The 22502-nt window shown below is 43.2% G+C and overlaps 1 protein-coding gene across 6 annotated transcripts in view; it reads left to right on the forward strand.

Annotated features, from left to right (window-relative positions):
* Positions 1-22502, forward strand: part of Sox5 (SRY-box transcription factor 5) — a 970651-nt gene that overhangs the window by 190104 nt on the left and 758045 nt on the right. For all 6 annotated transcript variants that reach the window (XM_035448567.1, XM_027430149.2, XM_035448569.1 and 3 more), the window contains exon 3: positions 11211-11291. The gene's annotated coding sequence lies outside the window, so the exon portion shown is untranslated. The remainder of the gene's footprint in view (positions 1-11210; positions 11292-22502) is intronic.

Genomic DNA, 22502 nt, shown 5'->3' on the forward strand with positions numbered 1-22502 from the left:
GTTAGGAGAACTGGGTCAATTAAAAATACTTGCCCCTGACAAAGAAAGCAACCTGAATCTTGATCTGGGGTGGCGCGCATCTCGGGGGTCCACGTCCTGAGCACACTCAGGTGATAGAGGCGAGTAATTTACTAGTACTGGAACCAACGGGCCGATAATGGTCTTTGTTTTCCCACCAGATGGGTTATTTTAAAATACGACACAACTTCTCAGGTTATTTACATTACAAATGTGCTTCTTCACACACGTCAAGAGTGGAGTACTATGTTTTGACAGTAACTCTTTTATGAAATTATATGTTGTTCAAGTAGAGTGAAACTCCAGACCTTCTCCATGGAGGGGGCTTACAGATCCACATGAGGTCACACCTCTTTAGAGATGCAGCTTGGTAATCAAAACAAAGGGGTCCTGTTAATCCTCTCACAAAAGTGAAAATTGCTGATTGGGCCTCCTGGTTGAGCTGGCAGCTTGGCAATACATTGCAGAAGGGCAAGCAGCCTTGAGACCATAGGTAGCTGAGAAGCTTGGGGTCCCAGCCATGTCCCTTCTTATCCCAGTTGGGCCTGTTGTTTGGAAACAACCGAGCTTGTCAATGGAGGAGGCTCTAGCATTGTGTTGTAGTGTTTTCACCTCCCACGCTAAAGACCATGCGGGTCTCCAACTCCTAGCCCTTCCTCTCACTCCCAGAACGCACAGGGTACCATGTCCCCTGTGTTCTTTTGCTTGGATGCACCTGTCTTTTGAGTTTTCATCATGAGTTTCTCTACCAACCCGGAGGGGTTTCCTTCCTCCCTCCCCATAGATAGGGTGCTGGTATTTTGCAAAAGGAAGAATAAATCTCAACTGAATGGAGAAAAAGAATCTCTGGAAAGTGTAACAAATAATAAAAACTCTGAAAACAGATCAGGGGGCTGAGACCATGACTCTGCAGGTAAAGTTCAGATCTCCAGCAGCCTTGTAAAAAGTTGGGTGTGTGACATACATGTGCCTGACACCCAGGCTGGGTGTGGTGGCATACATGTACCTGACACCCAAGCTGGGTGTGGTGGCATGCATGTGCCTGACACCCAGGCTGGGTGTGGTGGCATGCATGTGCCTGACTCCCGAGCATTGTGGGTGGGGGGAGTTAAGACAGGCAGGTTCCCAGAGCTTTCTAGACAGGTAACCAAGGTTCAGTAAGGAATCCTGACTCAAATAAATAAGAAAAAAAATATGGCCTGTAGCTTCCATACATACTTGCACAGTCAAGCTTATATGCACATATGTGTGCATACAACACAGATGCACACATGTGCACGTGTGTGCGCGTGCACACAAGTGTGTGTGTGTGTGTGTGTGTGTGTGTGTGTGTGTGTGTGTGTGTATGGACACACACAAACGGAGAGAGAAAGGATATATTTTTAAGTGACAAAACTTAATTTGAGACAGGTTAACAAAAACTTAAGAAAAGATGGGGGGAGGGGAATAGAAACACCATAAAGGAAGGAAATGAGAGTAGCCGGAAGGTAGGATGTAGCCAGCCTGTGAAGGAGCAGTGAGAACTGAGAGTCAGGCTCAGCAGGGACCATCCCTCTTCTCCTGTCTCCAGAGCACTTTCTTTTTTCTCTCTGCTCTTTCTCATCATCATAGTGATCTCCAGGAGCCGATCCATGGTGAACAACACTAGGGTACCATCGATACTGCCTACCCCATCCCACCCAAGTGGAGTGTCTCAGAAGTCTGAGACACCGCTCAGCTTAGATCAGGTGACAGCCTGGGCTCATTCACCTTGCGACCTCACTCCATTTCTGTCGGAGTAGAGATGGAGCACGCTTTTTGTTGCTCACTGGAGTATTCAGACTTTGTGAGCCACTCTAAAGCCCGAGATGGTGTAAGCCTGCAGAACTTTTTTATGTAAATCCATATCAACCCCCCCAACTCTGCTTGGCAGCAGTGGCATGTTAAGCTTTCCCCAGAACACTCTGAGAGAGAGTTCATTGGAAGGGTTTCTCCTTAAGAGAGGGCGCCATTTTGGAGACTTCCAAGATACTTTCCTGTCTCCTTATTTTCCCCCTTAGGAGCGCTTGGGAAGTGTGTGGGTGTGGGGTGTGCCAAGGTGACATCTCAGCTTGGATGGAGGGTCATCCTGCAGCAGGTGACAGCAAGGAGCTTTGGCTTGGGTGTAGCCTGGGCTGTAGTAGGCATGCTGATCTTCAGTCAGACAAGACTGTGACCGGACAGAGCTCCATGTGTGACCAGAGAAATGAGTCAATGGGGAATCTCTGAGGCAGAGGATGGCCTGATGGGGACTGCTCCTGGTAGTAGAGGCTTCCTGAATAAGAGCACTGTCTTTTTAAAACCAGTAGGGGGTGAAGATGGAGGGAGCACTCACAGCGGTAAGTATAACACAGCTGTGCTCTGTTTATGCCTCAGCTACAATAAAAAAGCTATAAAATGTGGGATGTCTTAGCTCCACTTGGCTTTATTTATACGATTTCCTCTGAGCTCTGTCACAGTGCACATTCATCTGCTAAAGTTGCAGCAAGAATGGAGATTAAAATATCACAGCTCAAAATAGGAGTCAAGCGGAAGGAGATTCATCATAGCCCTATTAAAAATATGTAAATATGGGAGTGAAGTCATTTTAAAGCTGTACTGAGGCTGGCTCCTCCTTGACGAATGGAGATCTCTTGAGTGAGTGACAGGCTGTGCCAAGGACACGGCTAAGAGACTTGTTCTCTGTGTCTCCCACCTATGGAAATCCTTTTAAGATTAAAGACCATTTGAGTTGCAGATGACATGTTTTACTATCATCACACACAAATTAGTGATGGCAGGGACTCAGTCTTAGGACACACTCTGGTCTACAGGGTCCAAACACACCATGGTGGAGCTAGGGGAGGGATCCATGATCTCTACTTCCATCTTTTCTAGTAAAACAACTTTGAACACTTACTGTAACTCTTCCACTGACAAAGATTTGTTCTGTGTCTAGACAGCATGCATAGGAGAGTGAGGAACAGAGCTAGACCAGCAGGCTGGCATGTCTCAGATGCTGTTAACTGCCATGGGCTCTCCTCTTCACACCAGAGGCTGTCCATGTCCTACACCTTATTTTCCAAATGTGCGATTGCTGTTGTCTTAATAGAAATTGGACAATGGGCACTGGAAGGGCCTGTGTATAGATGAGCGGCAATCATTCTCACCCTCCCAGGCCACTGGATGGAGCAGGTGTAATGAAGACTCCCATTTCACAGACGAGGACACCACATGAGGCAGAAGACCCCACTTGAGTGAGATGAGAGTGCAGTCCAGTGGCTGCTGGCTTCTGAGAGGATTCCAGGAATGGTAGAGGAGTGGTGACTCAAAGAGGAGACTTTGGGTCCCAGCACAGACCCACTGCTGCCCTCATGTATTTGCCTTGCCTGTAAAATGAAGTAAATAAAATAAGACTGGGGAGACGGCCGGGTCAGTAAAGTGCTTGCTGAACTATGAGACCTGAATTTGATCCCCAGCATCCATGTAAAAAGCAGTTGTATTTACACAGACCTGCAGCCCAGGACTATGACATAGACCTGCAGCCCAGGACTATGGGCAGAGGCAGGAGGCCAACTGGACAGCTCCAGGTTCAGGGAAGAGATCTTGTCTCCAGTCATGGGGTTGGAAAATGGTTAATGAAAACTCCAGAAGTTACCTTGGGTGGCTGCACACACACACACACACACACACACACACACACACACACACACACACACACACGGGGGTGGGGGGATTACTCCCTTCATGGCATCCTTCACCTGCGTCCAAGTCCCATGACCTCACAAATATACCCTTTTTAAATCAGTATGATGTTTTTTCCATATTTTAGTTGACTTTGTATTTAGACATGACCCTATAAGCCTCTAATTCAGGATAGTTCTACAATTTCTTTTTCTACATATTTTTTATTATGGTGCCTCATTGGGATTGTTGGGTATAATTGATGGGGGAGCATGAGAGCCATGGGGTTTGGGTTTTGTTACTCTGTCCATTTTTCTTACTCCTATGTGCCCTTTCTCTCAACTCTAGGATGGGCTTCTGCCATACTGTGGTTGTGAGAATCAAATCAGATAATATGTGTAAAGCTCATAGCTCAGCACCTAACTGAGGAACTATAGTGGCACATTGAAGCCTTTCATCATGATCAGTTCTGCTTCTCAAGTCTCATCAGAGTGTCTGTCCCCTGCTACTCACTGTTCCTGATCCCCCTTCCTGCAACTGCAAACTGATAAAAGTGTGTCTGTGACTTCAAGAAGGTCAGGTGACTCCTGGTCAGCTGGTAGAGCAGACACATGAATTCCATAGGTACCCACCGGTTTCCAAGACAGCATGGATAGCGTGGCTCCCACCATGTGTACATGGCTCACACTTTGTGTTCATGGCTCCATCCCTGTGTGCTTCGCCCCCTCCATGCTAGACAAGACAGAAAATGGGAAAGTTCTCGGAATTTGCCGAAGGAACTTGATTCCATGTCTTAAGGGTATCATTTAGAGAAACTACTATAGTACCTCAAATTTTTGGCCTTTAAGATTTTAGGTCATATATTATTTGGGAAGTGTTCACAAGAAGACACTATGAAATATGCTTTAGACTGATGGGGACTGTGAGTGGCCACCTTTCTTAATGATTCTAAGAGAACTGATGTTCTTAGTTCCTCTTGAGTGGTAAGTGGGTTAGTCATTTTCAATAGCACAGGAGTAAAGGGGCCCAGCACCAGTAGAGAAGGTAGGATGAGAAATATAACTTGAACATCGAGTTGAATAATTTAAGTAGGGAAAGTTTAAGTAAAATATTACAGCTTTGAGATACGTTTAAAGGCTTAAATTCTGTCTCCTTTTACTCTAAAACACAAAGAAGAATCGACTCTTTGCAGCACCCCCACCCTTCTGGTCAGGTTGCAGAGTTGAACATGTGAATGCAGAAATGCTCTCTGCAGGACTGGGGTGTGAATCGGTTAGTAGACTGCTTGTCTGGCTTGTGTGATGCCCTGGGGTTCATCCCCAGCACCATGTAAAACTGAGCCTGGTTCATGCCTATAATCTTGGCAGGAGGATCAGGAGGCCAAGGTCATCTTTGGCTATATAGTGAGTTCAAGGCCATCCTGTGCCACAAAGGACCTTGTCTCAGAATCACAATAGTAGTAGAAGTAAAACCCACTCTGTTAAATCATCCATTTCTGTTTTTTTAGTTCCTCCTTCTCCCTGTCTGCCCTGGGCTCACAGGGTGGACAGAGTGCTTGGGATTTAAGCTTTAAGGAGATTCCACTCAGCCACCAGCCTGCACCTCATAGACCTGAGAGAAAGGTCACTGACTGGGTCATGGCCTTGTATTTAAATCCCATCCTGCATCGATCACTACTTGAAACATTACTATTCATTTTCAGTCCCTCTCTGCACCTCAGCTATCAAATAGACTTAATGTTATATAAAGCTTCTTATGAAAATTGCACAGAATCTCTTGGAGAGAGATGCCCAGAGCATCTGTATCTTTAGGAAACTTCTCAGATGGCTCATTGCCATTTTATATGTTGCCCTGTCTATATGGGACCAACCCACCAGAACCTCCTCATCAAAACATGTTTAGGGAGGGCAACAGTTGTCACCACGGTGTACCTAAAATGTGTCAGGACCACAAGTTATGTCCTGGCTTCTTAATCCTCTTCTGTCTCGGTTCTTCCTCTCAGCTGGGAATACCCTCCTTTCAGGACATATGCATTCTGAAGATGTGCTCTTTGACCTCCTAGGGGCCTCATCAAGAGTTGATAGTATCCAGTGTTAGGGGTATATCTCACCAACCCAATGTTAGAATGCAGCCCATCCTGTGTTAATCAGAAACTTACATTAAGTCTGCGGTTGGGCAAACATCTAACAGAAAGCCTAATTTATACTAGCATGGAGCAGTCCATGTGATTTATTGAATACTGCACTCAAAATGAGTAGCAGAATAGTTGTAGAAGTGTAGTTCCCTGTCACCATAAAGTCAAAACATCGTAAGTCACATGCTAGTGAGCTGGGGACAGGCTGTGTACTTTAACTTTCAGGAGGAAATAGTGCAAACTTAGCTTGCTGCAAGATGTGATTAGTATGAGAGTCAGGTCTGTAACCCAGTAAACCACTCCTGAGAGCAAATCCTACTCACATGGTCGGCCGTCGTGGGCTCATTATGTAGTGAAGGGCGGCCTCCAGCCTGGACCTCCCTGCCTCTGTCTGCAGAGCACTGGCATAGTGTGCGTGCACCAGAACTGGAATCCGGGGTGCACTTTCTTCCTATGCAGTGTTTATGGAAGATGCAGACATCAATCCTGTGTATCTTAAATGCAACTTGATAAATTCCATAGCGTTAGCTACAGTAGGAGTAGAGGGGGGACATCAAACTCTGTCTGAGAAGGTTTCCTGAGTAAGGGTTTGGTTGTGATATTACAGTATTCCAGGCAAATAGAATGAGACATATACATATATAGTTAAACATACATAATACATGTCATATATTTGTTATTTATTATATTTTTATCATACATGTTACATATAATGTATCATATAACACAGAAATTAAATATCATTATGTTAATTATAAAATAATATCTATAAAATTATATTTCTTTATATTTATATATTTAATATTTATACACTTAATAGATGTTTATTTTTAGAATTATATGACATATTAATATTATTATATTACATATAATATGTTATTATATATATAAAATATATATATTTATTTACTTACTTTTAGTATCTCAAGAGAGGGTTTCTCTGTGTGGCTCTGGCTGTTCTGGAGCTCACTCTGGCGACCAAACTGGCCACAAAATCTGAGATCTGCCAGCCTCTGCCTCCCTCAAGTGCCAAGATTAAAGGTGTGTGCCATAACACCCACCCAGCATCATTTTCCTTCCTTCGTTGTTGGGAAGTCTATTATACATTTCTGATGTAATATTTTTATTGATTATTTGGGGATTTCACATCACACACCTCAGTCACACTCACGTCCCAGCCCACCCAGTTCCACCCCCACAAAAAGTGGAGAAGAAAAGAAAAAGCAATCGAACAAACAAAAAAGTCCAATCTGTGCTGCCCACATACTCACTGGAGCACAGTCAAACTCCCAGGAGCCAGGAAGTATGTTTTAAAACAGAGATATTAAGTGATGAGCAGCAGCCTGTGTGCATTACCATCTCCTTGTCACTTGGAATAGATAGAATTTAGCATATATGTCGTCCACACTTGAGTCATTAGTGCCTCAGCCAGCAAATGACAGTGATGTGAAGCCGTGTTGGTCACATTTGAACATGGGCACCCCATGTTTTATAAAAAAAGGACATAGCGGTGCAGGGACTGAGCCAAGCGGCATTACACATCCTGCTGGGGCCCCACACTGAGTCCTCCTGAGCGATCTCAACCCCACTCCTAGTACTTTAGGAGCTTCGTGGCTCGTGTGGAATGCACCATGGACATTTACCTCGGATAGCTGCTGCCTAGTTGTATCCCTTTAGAAATGCAGAAGAACATTGTGAAGTAACTGGCTGTCTCCTCCACACAGCCTGGGAGGAGTGTTGAACTTGGCAATTGTTCAGCCGTTCAAGGACTAATACTCGGTTAGGTATTTTTTTTTTTTTTTCATTTGAAGGGGTCCCTGAGTTGACCAGTCCTGTGGGGTTTGGTGTCTACATGACTAGTTCAGCATGGCCCCCAGGGCCTTCTTGTTTCCCATGGGAAAACCTGGACAGAGGTCAGTAAGATTTGCATTTTCCTGTGTTCTTCTGTAACAAATGGTCACAACTCAGTGGCTGAGTTGATAGAGTAGGCGCTAGCTCACTGTTGTGCAGGATGAGACAGGGCCTTTCCATTCAGGGTATCACCAGGCTGTGTTCTTATTTGTAGACTCTCTAAAAATTGTACTTCCAACTCTGCTTGTTAGCAAAATTTAGTTCTGAATGGATGTAGGCCTGAGGGTCCCATTCCTTGCTTGCCAGATCACCCATTGCCTATAGACCTTCTGTCTTCATGCTGAACGTAGCAGTGTTGGAGCAAACCCTTCTTATACTCCAGCCCTGAACCTAAAGACTGGCCTAAGCTTCCCCACATAGGCTGCATGAGAGCCAACTGTGTTACCCAATAAGTCCCCCCCCCACATTCATATCTAAAACATCGACATGAAGAATGCATTTATGAGATGGGGAGATCTTGGGGCCATCTTATAATTCTACCTACTAAAATGATCTTAGTAATTAATAAAAAAAACATCCCAAATGTACAAGAAACAAGTTACATGGAATAGCCTCAGCACTTAGGAAAAGCAAAAGTTTTAAATAATATTTTATTAGAAAACTATTGGATTTTTAAGGAAGTTACTTTTTAATATCCTGCCTTGTCCAATCCAATGTAGATCTTTTGAGATTTGAGTTCTGTATGACCCATTCAGTGCTAAATGTCACTTAACACTTACATTACCAAACAGCAGCACAAACTGCAATTATTTTTTTTCTTTCTGAATCTATTACTGGAGAATTGGGGATGCTTGCTGTTTGCAGAGGATAAGATAAACAATAGATTATCATCTCTATGTAAACAGTATCTGGCTCAAGGATTGAAACCATGAGAACGTAAAGCTAACTTGAAGTAAAGTGGTAAAGTAAGTTACCTTTCAAAGTCGTTTTAGACTTTGTAGATTTACAACAGGGAGATGGGTGAGCTTAACCAACTTCCTGGACAGTCATTGTCAAAGTGAGAGTGAGCAGGATGAGTCTCACATCTGACACCAATTGTGACTATAGGGGTTTCCACAACCATTTTTGGGTTTGACAACTTGCTAACAACCTTAGACTCATAGTTGACTACAGAGGAAGGATACAGATTAGAAGCAGCCCAGAGAAGATATAAGGCAGAGTCTGTGGAAGCAGTAAGCACAAGGGTCCCCTTACAGGAGACATGTTTTTGACACTAACATGTGACAATCTGAACAGAGCATTGTCAGCATAGAGAAGCTCCCACCAACAAGCCTTTGGTGCCCAGAGTTTGAACTGAGACTTCATCATTTACTGTCCATGGGGCTGGTCTTTAGTCTCTGGTTCACAGAACTGTTGTTACATGAACAAAAGTCCCCATTACAAATCATGTTGGTAGATTGTAGGCTGGACAAAGCCTCTAACTAACCAAACACACCCCTATAATGTTCAAGGTTGTAGAGCATCACCCCCTAATACCAAGGGAGGAAGCCGTTTGTTTGAGGTAGATTCCCCAGTCATAGAAGCATGCTGTACATGCTAAATCACCACTTCCTTTCAACAAGAATATTGGAAAAATACTGTATTTGCAGATAGCCGCATTTGTCAGGACAAAGTAATTTACCTAACATTAGCCCCCAATTCTAAAGGGCGTAATTCCAAATGCTTACCTGCATTGTGTCCTCAAAAACCAAAGGACGACTGCCCCTCTGGGCCAGGGATCAGATTATACCACCTCTCAGCGCACATTGAGAAAATTCTTTCTGCAGTGGATGGTTGTTAAAACAGAGATCTACAACTTGCCCAAGTGCAGAGAGAAAACTTTTGTGGAGTCCTCGGCTACAGTGGCTACCCCAAGGCTCAAAAAACAACTGGACAGACAGGACAGTGTGGTACAATTGTAGGAGCCAGAGGTCAGGAGAGAGAGCTTCTTCCACACACAGCAGGGCTGCTGCACTCAGGAACTCACAGCCGCTCTGGTTGCCCTGTACAAGATCTGCAGAAAATCTAGCCAGTCAACATTCCTCCTGGTTGAAGGAGGCGTCCATGAGCCCCAACCCCTAACTTAGGAATTATTGAAAGTTGATGGTCCCCTGGAATGTCAACCATTGTATTAGTCAGGGTTCTCTAGATAAACTGAATTGCTAGAATGAATCTGTCTATCTGTCATCTGTCTGTCTGTCTGTCTGTCTGTCTGTTTGTCTGTCTATCTATGAGGTTTATTAGACTGGCTTGCAGAAAGTCGGTGAATCCAGTAGTTGTTCAGTCCATAAGGCTGGATGTCTCAGCTGGTCTTTGGTAGATACTAGACTCTGACAAGAGTAGATTCTAATGCCAATGAAGGAATGAACTTTCCAGCAAAAGTGAGGGCAAGCAGGCAAAGAGCAAGAGCTTCCTTCTTCCCTGTCCTTTCTATAGACTGTCCCCAGAAGGTGTACCCTAGGTTACAGCTGGGTCTTCTCACCTCAACTGATCAAACAAAGAAAAATTCCTCACAGTTGTACTCAGCAGTTTGGGTTTTAATTAATTCCAGATGTAGTCTAGTTAAACCCAAGAATAGCTAATGGAGAATGTACTGTATATGTTTATCTTATTGATTGTTGAATAAAGTTCTGTTTGGCCAATGAAACGGCAAGTTAGACAGGATTAGGAGTCAAAGAGGATTCTGGGAAATGTAGTAGAGAAGTGGTGATCCAAGCAGGAAGTGACATAGCAAGGAGACTCATATTTAAGCAAGGATAAACAGGAAATGTTCCCTTTTCCCCTTCCTCCTCCAATGGTGCCATGTGAGCCATCGCCAAGAGAGGGTGCCAGTGGAAGGCATACTCTATAAGATAAGTCTTATAAAATATATAGATTCATGATAATTAAGACTGAGCTAACAGATGAGAATCCTAGTCATTGGCCAAGCAGCTTTGTACCTAACATGTATCTGTATTATTTTGTCCATCCATGCGGTAGGCAGAACTCGGCGGCTGGCAGAGACCACCCACATGGCTGTAGGGCTCAGGCGGCTTTTGGCAGAAAGATTTATCATAACAAATAGCCGTCACAACCATGTCCCAGTAGATGGTTTAGATGGTTTAGATCATCCATATTTAGATGGTACTAATTTGGGGCTCGACAGATGATAACATAAGAGGAGCTGATGTTTGGTGTGGGCCGTTGAGGTGGTTGTGAGTTGGATATGTGTGTGTTCGGCCTGATGTGATATAAATACTGTGTAGATACTGAAATTATTAAGAATAAAATATTAAACACCAAGTCTGTAATAAAAGTAGAATGAAGCTTTAGAAGCCGTTGTTGTTGAGGATTAAGTGTTCACAGTAAAGTTGTCACCCAGTTGCGAGGCGCGCTGCTTTAATAAGGCAGATTTACAGGGGAAGGATGGTTATCTGATTGGCCAGTGTCTTTCAGTTGGCTTGGTCAGTGCATTCGAGCACATTCATGGGCTGTCTTTGTGTTCCAGGTGCTGTACTGGCTGCTGTTGACCCAAAGATGATGACAAGGAGGATGCCCCTGCCCACAAGAAGTTAGCAAGCCGATAAGGGTATGTAGCATGCTGCCCATATGACTGTTGCTAGCATGTAGGTGTTAAGCAGAAGGAAAAACTCAGCCTCACATATGAAATACTTTGTTCAAGTACTTTGCTAGCATTTGGAACGATGGATTTTGAACTGCTGTAGTTAATGTTAAAGAAAGGTGAGTCACTGAATGATTGCCGTTTACTTAATGCCATTAAATGATTATATTTAGGATCAACTTTTTTATACTAACCTCTAAAATAGTAAAAATATTTTTGGAAAAACCTACACATGTATACAGAGTCATAATACACACACACACACACACACACACACACACACACACACACACACACACACACAGAGCATTGTGCTTGAAGAGTCCCTACAGCTATGCAGCTGTGTGTAAAGGAAGGCAGGGTAGCGATGTCACCTAGCACTTCCCTTTATCCTTCATGACTGATGGTCCTGCTTCTTATTGATCATCTCAGGGAACATTTTCTGTTTACATTTTGATTTTTTTCAATGAAAGTATATGTTTTATTTGAATTGTGATAATATTATGATAGTCTGTTGTAGCGTATGCTTACCATCAAACTTGCAGTATACAGTAGGATGAAGACTAAATCCAATAAAAGCAATTAAGGAATATTCTATATACAGTAGTATACATTGTGTAGCTTAAAATAGAAGATCAGAATCAGGAGATGAAGCAGATAATTTATGTTGCAAATGTGTAGTATTCCACAGTATGACTTTAACAACAATATGCTTGCATGTGCCTAATAAGCATTAACACACTGGGTTAAGCCTGGCAGTTATTACTTAAAAGTGTGAGCAGTGCAGGAGGGAACCCGTCTTTTTCCTTGGCCTTATGATTTTAATTTTTAAAAGCATTTAATTTCACAGGCCATATCCATCATCTTTGCCTAGATAAATGTTGTGGCAATTTTTTGAATGAACCTCTCAGTTCCTTCAAGAAATTATGGCTCTACTATAAATTTGCAAATGAAAGGCCATTTGTCAGTGTTATAAATATGAGTGGTTCCTGTGCTGATGCCCACATGAGCTCAAAGTGGTTTAGTGTCTGTTGACTGTTGTGAATAATTAGTACTGCGGAAGAATATGGATAGCGTCATTCTTGCCTGGTGTCACTACGTTGCACGGCGGAGACAGCAACACGCAATATTTTTGGGATATTGTGGCATTTCTTTGAGTTACTGTTGCCCATATGAAATAAATCAGCCTTAATGATACATATTCCAAGGATGTTTATTAATCTATTCACTTAATCTAAAATACTTTCTTTTGGCATTTATAGATCCAGGTCAAAGGAAGGGGGCAAGTGTTCTAAACCTCGGCAGTTACCTCATAATTATGTCAGCTAGTCCTGTCAGAATTGAAATCAGAAAGTATGGATATTGTTCCTGTTAATCTACGCTATAGATATTGGTTTAGCAAAAACGTGTGTGTGTGTGTGTGTGTGTGTGTGTGTGTGTGTGTGTGTGTCTGAACAAATTCTCAACCTGTGCCACTCCTTATGAAACACAGGACATGATTCTATATTGGAATCATTTTTTTTCAATAATGTTTGTCCTTCTCCCCAACTCCTTGCCTCTCTTCTTTTTGTCATGTGAAAAATATTCCTGCATTGTATAGACTTTGGTAGAAAAAACCCTGGAAAGATGACAGAATTCCTCTATAGTGGTATAAGAATCAGTGTATAGTGTGTGGTTTTGGCAACATGGACAGGGTTTGGGGTGGGTAGATAGGACGGTTGAGAGATCGCCAGTCACTGTTAAACAAGAATTAGCTATGCACACATGTGAGAGATTGAATGTGGGCACACTTACACACATGCTGCTTGTTAACATGAGCAATGCTAACTTCTGGATTAAACTCTTATAAAAAGGTTCCATTCCCAGCCATCTCTTGGCCACCATGTATTGCACACATGATCAGTTGCTGTCATCTTTGGTAACAAGATGGTGACTGTACTGCTTCCTCAATGATATCATCAACCAAATATAAAAAGCCTCTTCCCCAGAAGTTGTGTAAATAAGCATCTCTCTTTGATACACAGTAGCACCAATGTCACCTTGTCTGTAGACAAGGCATCAGGACTAGATCTCAGGGTAAAGGTTAACGCTAAAAAGGCTTCATGGATGCCAGAGAGCAAATATGAGGGCTCACCACACATGTGGCTGGGGAGATGGCTCAGTTGATAGTCTTGCCAAACAAGCAAAAGGATTAGTCTGGATTCCCAGTGACCATGTCAAAGCTTAATGTGGCATGTGCCTGTAATCTCAGCACTTGGGAAGCACAGCTGGGAGAATTCGTCCAGCTCACTTAAAAGCAGCCTAGGTAAATCTCTGATCTCTATATTCAGTGATGAGCCAGGTGTTATAATTAATAAATAAATTAATTAATAAGAGAGGATCATTGATTGAGGGAAGACAATTGGATGCTAGCCTTTGGTCAGCACACACATGTGAACACAGAGAAACACATACATACACACTTAATAAAAATCACAGTAAGTATACATAGTCAGCCAACTGTATGATTTTTGTGTTATGGATTCAAATGTGTGGAGAAGAAGAAGAAAGAAAGAAAGCAAACTTTTTTGTTTCAAAAGACTTTCAAGAAAGTTAAAACAAATAAACAAACAAACAAACAAACAAACAAGAACAACAGTGACAACCAAGAAAAGCCCCCAAACTTGGAATTGTCACAACCAAAAGCTTTCCTGAGTCCACATGAGTTGAGGTTTGTGGGCGGCATACTAGATGAAGTGAGTCACTGGAGATGATTTGAAGTTTATGGGGATGAGAGAAAGTCATATGCAAATCAGAAGCCATTTTCCCCAAGGGGCAAGGGCCCTGAACATCTGTGGATTTTGTTTTCAGTGTGGGGAGGGAGGTCTCTTTGGAACAAAAATCCCCTGGATTCTAAGAGAGTGATGTGCATGAGAATTTCTGTGCGGTTCTAGAAGCCCGTGGATTTCCTGGGACTCCTTAGGTTCTGGGTTAAGCAAGTCTTAAGGTAGCATTGAGTCAGCGTCTCTGAAACAGACGATAGCCAACTGTGTCCCACGCAGAATGGAGGATGGTGACTTGCTACTAGTTGTTTCCTGAGGACGTAGAGTGAGTGACCCCTGTAACAGGGGTTGACATGAAAATGTCCACACCGAGAATAGAAAACATGATATTTTCTTTGTCCCCAGGGTGGAAGTGAGTGGGTAGCCCCGCGTGTTTCTTTGCTAAAGTTCTGTATGAACCAGAGCCAACATCTTTTTATTGAAAATGAGAACATTGGGGCTGGAGAGAACATTTGCCAGCCCTTATGAGCTCCGACCACTTTTTCAGAGGACCTCAGTTTAGTTCCCAGAAGCCATGGGCCTCCTAAGAGCCTGTAACTGTAGCTCTGGGGGATCTGATACCTCTTGCCTCCTTAAACACATGACTTACATACACACACACCCCACATACACATAATTAAAATGTAAGTGTTTTTAATAAGAACTTCATATTGGTAACACAAGAAGCCTTGCAGTTTTTTAAAAGATATCTCACAAATTCTTTGAGAATTTTTGTATGGCAGATTTTGATCCTATTGACTGCAACTCCTGCACAAGTCCTCCCAGACTTGCCATCTCCTCCCTGCTGCCGGCTTCATGTCTTTTTTTTTTTTTTTTTTTTTTTTTTTAAAGATAGTCAACGTCCCATCAAGTCCAGTTTGCGCTGTCTGTATTCTTCTTGGTGTGAGGCCATCTACAGCCACATGGTCAACCTACTGGAGCTATATATACTCCTAAAAAAAAAAAATCATCCTCTTTCCCCCCGAAGCCGTCAGCTGCCCATAGCTCTTCAGTTAAGGGCGGGGCCCAGGAACCCTTTCCCACTCAACGCTGGGATGTTCACTGGCTTAATCTTGTGCACACAACCACAGCTACTGTGAGTTCATGAGAGCAGGGGGGCCTCTCATGTCCAGTAGACAGTTTTGCTTGGTTCTCCTTTGCCTCTGGCTCTTGCAGTCTTCCTGCCTGCTCTTCCACCATGGTCCCTATGCCATGAGTGTCAAAGAGATCTGATTGTTACGGGAATAATTGGCCACTTTTTTTTTTTCTATTGTATTGAAGTCCCTCTCCACAAAGAACTCAGGGCTGGGGAGCTCATATGACTATTCTATTGCTGAATGAACGTAGTGTCAACTGCCCTCTGAGTTCCTAGCTCCATACCATAGACCAGTTCAGCTCTTAGGCCGCATCTGTGATTAACACAGACACTCACAATTGATTAAAGTGCATAGCCACAATTGGGACCATCAATTTTATCCCCTGTCCCCCTCCAAAAATCCCTAAAAATAGAGTTGTCCAGTGCTGGCTCAACAGTGTCACTGCTTCAGGCACCTATGTCTCTTTGCCCTATGCCCTTCAGTTTTGTGCCTGTAGAAGAGTGCTAGCCAGATCTGCATATGTGCTATTCTGGGCCATGGTGATGGCATCTGGTGGTTTCTTAATTACTTTTAACTGAGTTCTTTGAAGGAAAATGGGTAAGGTATAAGTATGCTGTTGGGGTCTATGAGGAGATTTTGAAAGTCTACATGATGATATTGGCTTTTCTTTAATATTGGTAAGGAAAAACCCTTTTTAAGAAGCTGGGGACTAGGGTGGCAGACCCCAAGATGGGAAATTCGGGTGTGTTTATTTTCCCAAGGACCCTGAGTTGGTTAATAAGAACTTGGCTTGTGATTTTCAGTTGTTTCACTGAAGATTTAATATTTTTGAAGAGGAAAGTCCTCCTCCAAGACAGAAATCTGCTGAGCTTCCTTCTTTGGGAATGGAGCTGTTTGGCCAGATCCTTCCAGAACCTTCTATTTGTGACTAAAGTGAGCTTAAGTGAGAGGCTTTGTTGTGAGTAAAGTCCCAAAATTGGTTATTAATACTACCAGAACCACCCAATTAGGGGAGAAGACTAGGGTTTCTTTTTAATATTTATTTATTTTATACATCTACACATAGAGCCTACAGGTCAGAAGAGGAGGGCAGCAGATCTCATTACAGATGGTTGTGAGCCACCATGTGGTTGCTGGGAATTGAACCAGTACCTCTGGAAGAGCAGCCAATGCTCTCAACCAATGAGCCATCTCTCCAGCCCCAAGAAGACTAGTTTTCAGAGACTTCTTTCCAAAGACATGGGGTATCTGACTTTTCAGGTTAATGCATGAGTTATAAACATAAGTTGCTGCCCCTGAGATACCACAGGCTTTTGGTCAGTCAGGAAGTTCATGGGTCTTGGAGTTGTTCTATGCATAATTTTACTCTCCAGATCTTAACTGCTGTCTCCACAATGCTGGTTCTCTGGGTCTGAGAAGCAGTGAGTAGCTCATCCATTCAGAATGGAACACAGGATGTTGTTTTAAACATTCCTTTACCTGTTTTTTTACTTTAATTTTGACTCTAACTAAGATAATGTGCTGCTTTTCTCTATGGAAGTGTCAGTCATCCATAGCACATGGGGAAGCAAGCTTTTGTAAAAGAAAAAAAAAGTTATTCTCATCCATAAAGAAACAAGAGTTAGAGCTTTTCATCATTTTGTCTCAAACCAGTCAAGGGATATTTGAAGGCTGGGGGTAGAGGAAGAAGAAAGCCCCAATGCCCCCAGGCCTATCTAAAAGGCAAAAGAAGAGTCCCACCCTCTTTGAGGTGTTCAGACAATCTGTGTCCTCAATGATGTCCAGTTCAGCTGCATGACTGCTCTCACAGCCCATTCCCTGTTAGTAATGTTAAGGAATATTTAGGGAAATGGAATTATTTTAACCCACAATTGAAAGCTTAGGTTTCAAAAGATTTGCATTCTGAGTAAGTTGTGGGCAAGAATGCAAACAGGGAAAGAGTGTGCAGGAAAAGTGTGTGCATATGCTTGAGTTTCACTTCAGGGTTTGTGTGTGTGTGTGTGTGTGTGTGTGTGTGTGTGTGTGTGTGTGTGTGTGTGTGTGTTCAGGTGCATGATTTGTGTGGGTGTGGCTGTGTTCATGCTGTTGAGGTCCTAGGACAACCTTCCATCTTATTTTAGACAGGGTCTCTTTGTTGCTTCACACAGTGCATACCAAGCTAGCTGGCCCATGAGTTTATGGGGATGCTCTGGTCTTCCTGGGATTATTGATGCACACTCTGCATCTGGCTCTAGGTGGGTTCTGGGGATTAGAACTCAAGTCCTCTTGCTTGTTCAGCATCCTATCCCTATCCTTGTTTCAAGACTCTTGATCAGTTTTCATCACTGGCTGGGATTTGGGTCTTTACTGTGAGTCACAGCAAAGTGAAATAACCCTGTGAGGTGGAGGCTATGCCGTATTGCCCAGGTTTTCAAGGGCCTGTAGCTGAATGTGGACCAATAAATGGCAAAACAAGGATTTCCCTGTTTGCTCCTTTTAAATATGTTTTCCACTGAAGAGGACAGAATAGAAAGCTAATGCTGGTGCAAGACCTGGGTTCTCGGCACGTCCCCTGCTTACTCCATGGACATGTCCACCCTTCGGGGAAGGTTACTATTTACCAGAGATGTTTCATAGGGGTTTAAATCATACAGCAGACACCTGCTCCTATATATGGGGATGCTGCTTGCCCAGCATGAATCCGAGATGGCTTCTTTTGTCTTTTCTTTTTAAAGCATGCTTTCTTTCAAAAGCCTCATTAATCTCTGTGTGCAGAATTTAGGAGGGAAACTTGTGTTTTGGCAGTTGACACTGTTTAATGTAATGATTTACAGTTGTGCCTTGTGTATACACAATAGGCACTTTATAAATTGGATTGTCCTAGGAGTAACACGATACATAAATGTTATTGCTATAAATTCCGTCCTTGGCTATATATTTTGTCCCTTGTAGCCAGTTGACTTAGAAGTGCTGACTATTCTAACCTGCTGTCTTCGACTCAATATTGTAAATGGTCACTGAGGTAAGCCCCATATACACAGAGGCATTCAAGCAGTAAAAGAACCGGGCACAGAGGCTCATCTCTCACATGGATTCTGGCAAGACTCTGAAGGTAATGCTAAAAGAAGAGGAGAGGGCATGAGGGGAACCTGAAGCCCCTGTGGTAGAAGTTGAACTGAACATCTTTTTATTTGTGCCCAGCAGTATCAACAGAGAGATGAGAAAGAAAACGGGGAGGGGGGAGTAATGCAAACAGGAGAAAAACTGGAATATGAATTCTGGATGTTGGTGGCACACACCCTTAATCCCAGCACTCAGGAGGCAGAGGCAGGTGAATCTCTGAGTTAGAGACCATCCTAGTCTACAAAGGTACACAGAAAAACCCTGTCTCTTAAAAAACAAAACAAAACAACAACAACAAAATACAGGAATATGATTGTCAAGGTTTTATGAGATATCATTTCACAGGTAGGTTTGCACACTTTAAATAACATTAAATATGAACAATGGACATAACAGTTTGGTAAATATAAACAGTTTGGTATCAGTCTTTTCTGATGTGTTTTCTTTAGGACACAACAGACATTGTAATATGTAATTTTTGTGAATGAGGTAGAGGGATGGGGATTCTCAGATTATTGATGTTTGATTTTACTAGTGACTCACATCTTACCGCTAGGATGACGTTATCATGCTTATACCTATCTTTTATTCACCATGGCATCTCAAGTTACTATGATCTTTATGAGATCCCAAAGAATCTGAGAGAGATGTCATCCTCCCAGAGTTGGTTATTTTATCCCATCTTACTTCCAGTTCTGAGAGCTTTTACTGGGGGCTCATACCAGCTAGGCAAGTGCTCTGCCACTGACCTCTACCTCTATTCCTCCTTGGCCATTCTAGATCCATGTGACTGTTTCTTCTATGATGGCCAGCCATGCTCACAGCCATTTCTGGCTCACCTGATACCAGGTCTTTATCAGAGATGATTTGAACTGCCCTCTGCCCCGGTCTGTATGGAAAGTGCTGGGCTGTGAAGGAGCCAGCCTGCTGTGTTCCTCATGTCTGTTCTGGTAGTGATTTTTTTCTAGTCTGCTTCACAGGCTGAGTGTTCTAGTCACTTCCCTTCCCCCATGACCCCTTAAGAATTAATGTCTACACTATTGATCTGGTTACCCACCAAGTCGGTCCAAATTGGTTGTTGTAGTGGCTAGAAATACAAAATCAGTAATTCGAAAACCTAGAGGGTCCTAGCCAAAATCTCAGCAGGAAATCCCCACATGAAAAGATGATAAGGCTGCATCCGTGGTGTGTGTGACCTGCAATCACAGGCATCATTTATTTGGCTGTTCCCTTAAATGTACCGTGGGGACAAGCTCCTTTATCACTTCTACAACAGATTCTTAATGGCCATGGCTTTTGCTTCATCCATAGCAGAGTATGCACTTGCACGAAGCCCCATATTTGCAGGCAGTGTAGTCAAAACAACTGATTTGACTACTGACTTCGTTGATTTGCCCACCCACTCCAAACTCTCTAGAGGAAATGGGCCTGAAAGGTCGAATAGAGTGTGTCTAGCCAGTTCTCTGCGATAAAAAAGTTACATGAGAAGTTGCCTGTGGATTGTTCAGCTTTCTGGAAGGGGGCTTTCATCATTTGATGTCCATCTGTCTGTCTGTTGATCTTCAGCATTGACTGCGCACACCTGGAGTAGCACAGAGTCCATCCCACCCTTGGCCGTTCCACACTCAGGTAGGCCTGGGTTAAGATCGCAGAGAGGTTGCTGTGTCAGCCAATCTGTGGGAAGGTTCTAGGCTGATAGAGGGCTTCCAGATCTCAAATTACTTACGCTGTGGAATTTTAGTCATCACTTTAAGTTCTGTTTTCTAATACAAAGAATCAACTTAAGTGTATGCATACATACATGTGCCTGTGTGTGCATATGCATGCTGGTCATTGGTATTTACAGCAGGACACTGGAGGCAGTTGTTACTGATGGACATTTTCTTTATGCATAACCTCACCGTCTGGTTTTGTGTGGAATACAGTTTTCAACCTGCTAAGCACCCCACAGGGCAGGTAGCATTAGTATGTCTGCGTTTTACTTTCAACTGAAAGAATAGAGACAGAGGCAAACTGAGTAATTTGTCATGGCTTAACTGCCAGTAAAAGGCAAAGCCACATTCAAACCAGGCAGAGTAGCCTGAAGACCGATTCCCTCCTGGGTTGACTTGCAAGCAGCTGAGCATTTCACACCAGAGAGGAAGGCAACAGGCCACAGAATTTGAGTTCTTTTCATCACAGCAATACAGGATGTCACTGTATCACCCAGGCTGCATTGGACCTGTGGCAAATGCCTATTGAGACATCCAGTCAACACCAGTGGAACAATCTATGGCCAAAAAGGAGAAAGCTGTTAACGGTGAGTCCAAGGACAGGACCTCAGACCTTGTTTTCACTATGGCCATAGGAGATGACTCAGTTCATGAACCACACATTTCTAGTGCCATGAGCTCTCTCTGTTCTTGTCATCAGGAAGGTGGGGGATGACTTCCTTGGGTATGTATTTAATATCTGACTCCTGGCTCTGTTCTCCTGAAGAGGTATATATCATTTTGGTTTGGGGAACAGTCAAGCAGTAGTTAAGGGTTTCAGGCTAACTCAGAAGCCATGGCCATGCTGTGTTTATCACCAAGACATGACCCTTCTTCCCAGAGCTCCCTCCACCCAAATTTTAGAAATAAAAACAACTTTTTGGTGCTGTTAACCACTTGGTGGTCAGAGCTATAGCAGCCACTCACTTCCAAACTGAGTATGTAAAATAGAGCACTGAAAGCAAGCCCCCAGGAGGCCTGGGATGAGAGCATTTGTGTAAACTAATAATAGAGTTCACCTCTGTGGTTTTAGCTGTCTGTTTGCCTTGCTAGGAAGACCCTGCTTACTTCACTCTGCTCCGTTACTCGTTCTACGATCTCTCTCACTTTGTGAGTTCTGGTGATCTAAGCATACTTTCCGTCATTCACGAGCAGGGCTTCTGAGCAAACAATAAGACACAAGGTTGTCCAGTCAACAGGGAGGTCCACAGCAAAGAAACTCAGCCCCATACTGGGCCCAGCAGCACCTTGGAGGACACAACTCCATTGCATTCTGAAATTTGGTCTTACAGATATTTTCCTATGCCTGGAACATGTGTTCTGGTGCTATTTATGTAAGGAGATAGTGACATCCTGTGTGAAGCAAGCCTAATTGCCTCTGTAATTAACCTATTTGAAGAGGAAGTTACACAGAAATCAAGCATCACTGAGCGCTGAGAGAGGCGTCTACCCGAAAGCAAACCTCTAACTTTACCAAAGGGCACAGATGAGACAAAAGAGAATCCCAGCTTCTCCCTTTTGAGTTTCACACTTCCATCCTCTCTCCCTTCCTCCCCTCCCTTTCTCCCCCTCTTTTCTTGTTTTGATACAATCCCACTAACCCATTTCAGTTTTATCTCACTGCCTTCGTCTTCTATATCATGCAATAAAAATCTATTGCTATGAGTGGAAATTCTAGATGTGAGCCTAAAATTGAGGGAAGATGTAAATATGATCAGAGACAAAGCATTTGTTTCTGGTTGGTTTTAATGCCTTCCTGGCTCCGGGGCAGGGTATGCATAATGTTGTTTTGACCTTCTGGTCTGAAGACAAGATGTCTTTACTCTTTTCCATCCCTTGATAAAGTGTATGTTGAATAAATTTAGATCAGAGTGAGGGTGTGAAAATGCAGTTGCCTCTGACTCCTTTAAGCCAGGAGAGCAGCCTGGGAAACACTGGGTTGTAGAGGAAAGAGAGTATGGAAATGGAGTCGTTCATCTTGCACCCTCTGAGGGTGGCTCAGCTGAGGCCGGAAGTGCTTCCACCTCTCCTGTGTCGAGTCATGTGGTATGAGAGAACAGAGAATACGACCCTAGCAAGGCTATCGCAAGACAAATGGTAAAAATCCCTCTGCTGTGTATCTCCCTACAGCAGGACCAGATCTCAGGGGTATCCTCCAGCTCAGATCTCCACGACGCTCTCTTCCTGTAATCAGAATGGTATTTAGAGACAGGCAGCTCATTCAGTACCCCTTTGTGGGATAAAAATGTGTGATCATGATCATGGAGATCTTTGCACATCATCGTTTACTGTACTAGTCATAACAGCTGAGTTGTGGAAGTAACCCATGTGTCCAACAGCAGAGGAATGGATAAAAATGCAGTGTGTACTCACAAGGGTTTTTATTTTTAATCATGAAAAATGGAGTTGGGTCATTTGCATGAAAGT

The sequence above is a fragment of the Cricetulus griseus genome, chromosome 8, assembly GCF_003668045.3.
Source record: "Cricetulus griseus strain 17A/GY chromosome 8, alternate assembly CriGri-PICRH-1.0, whole genome shotgun sequence".
NCBI lineage: Eukaryota > Metazoa > Chordata > Mammalia > Rodentia > Cricetidae > Cricetulus > Cricetulus griseus.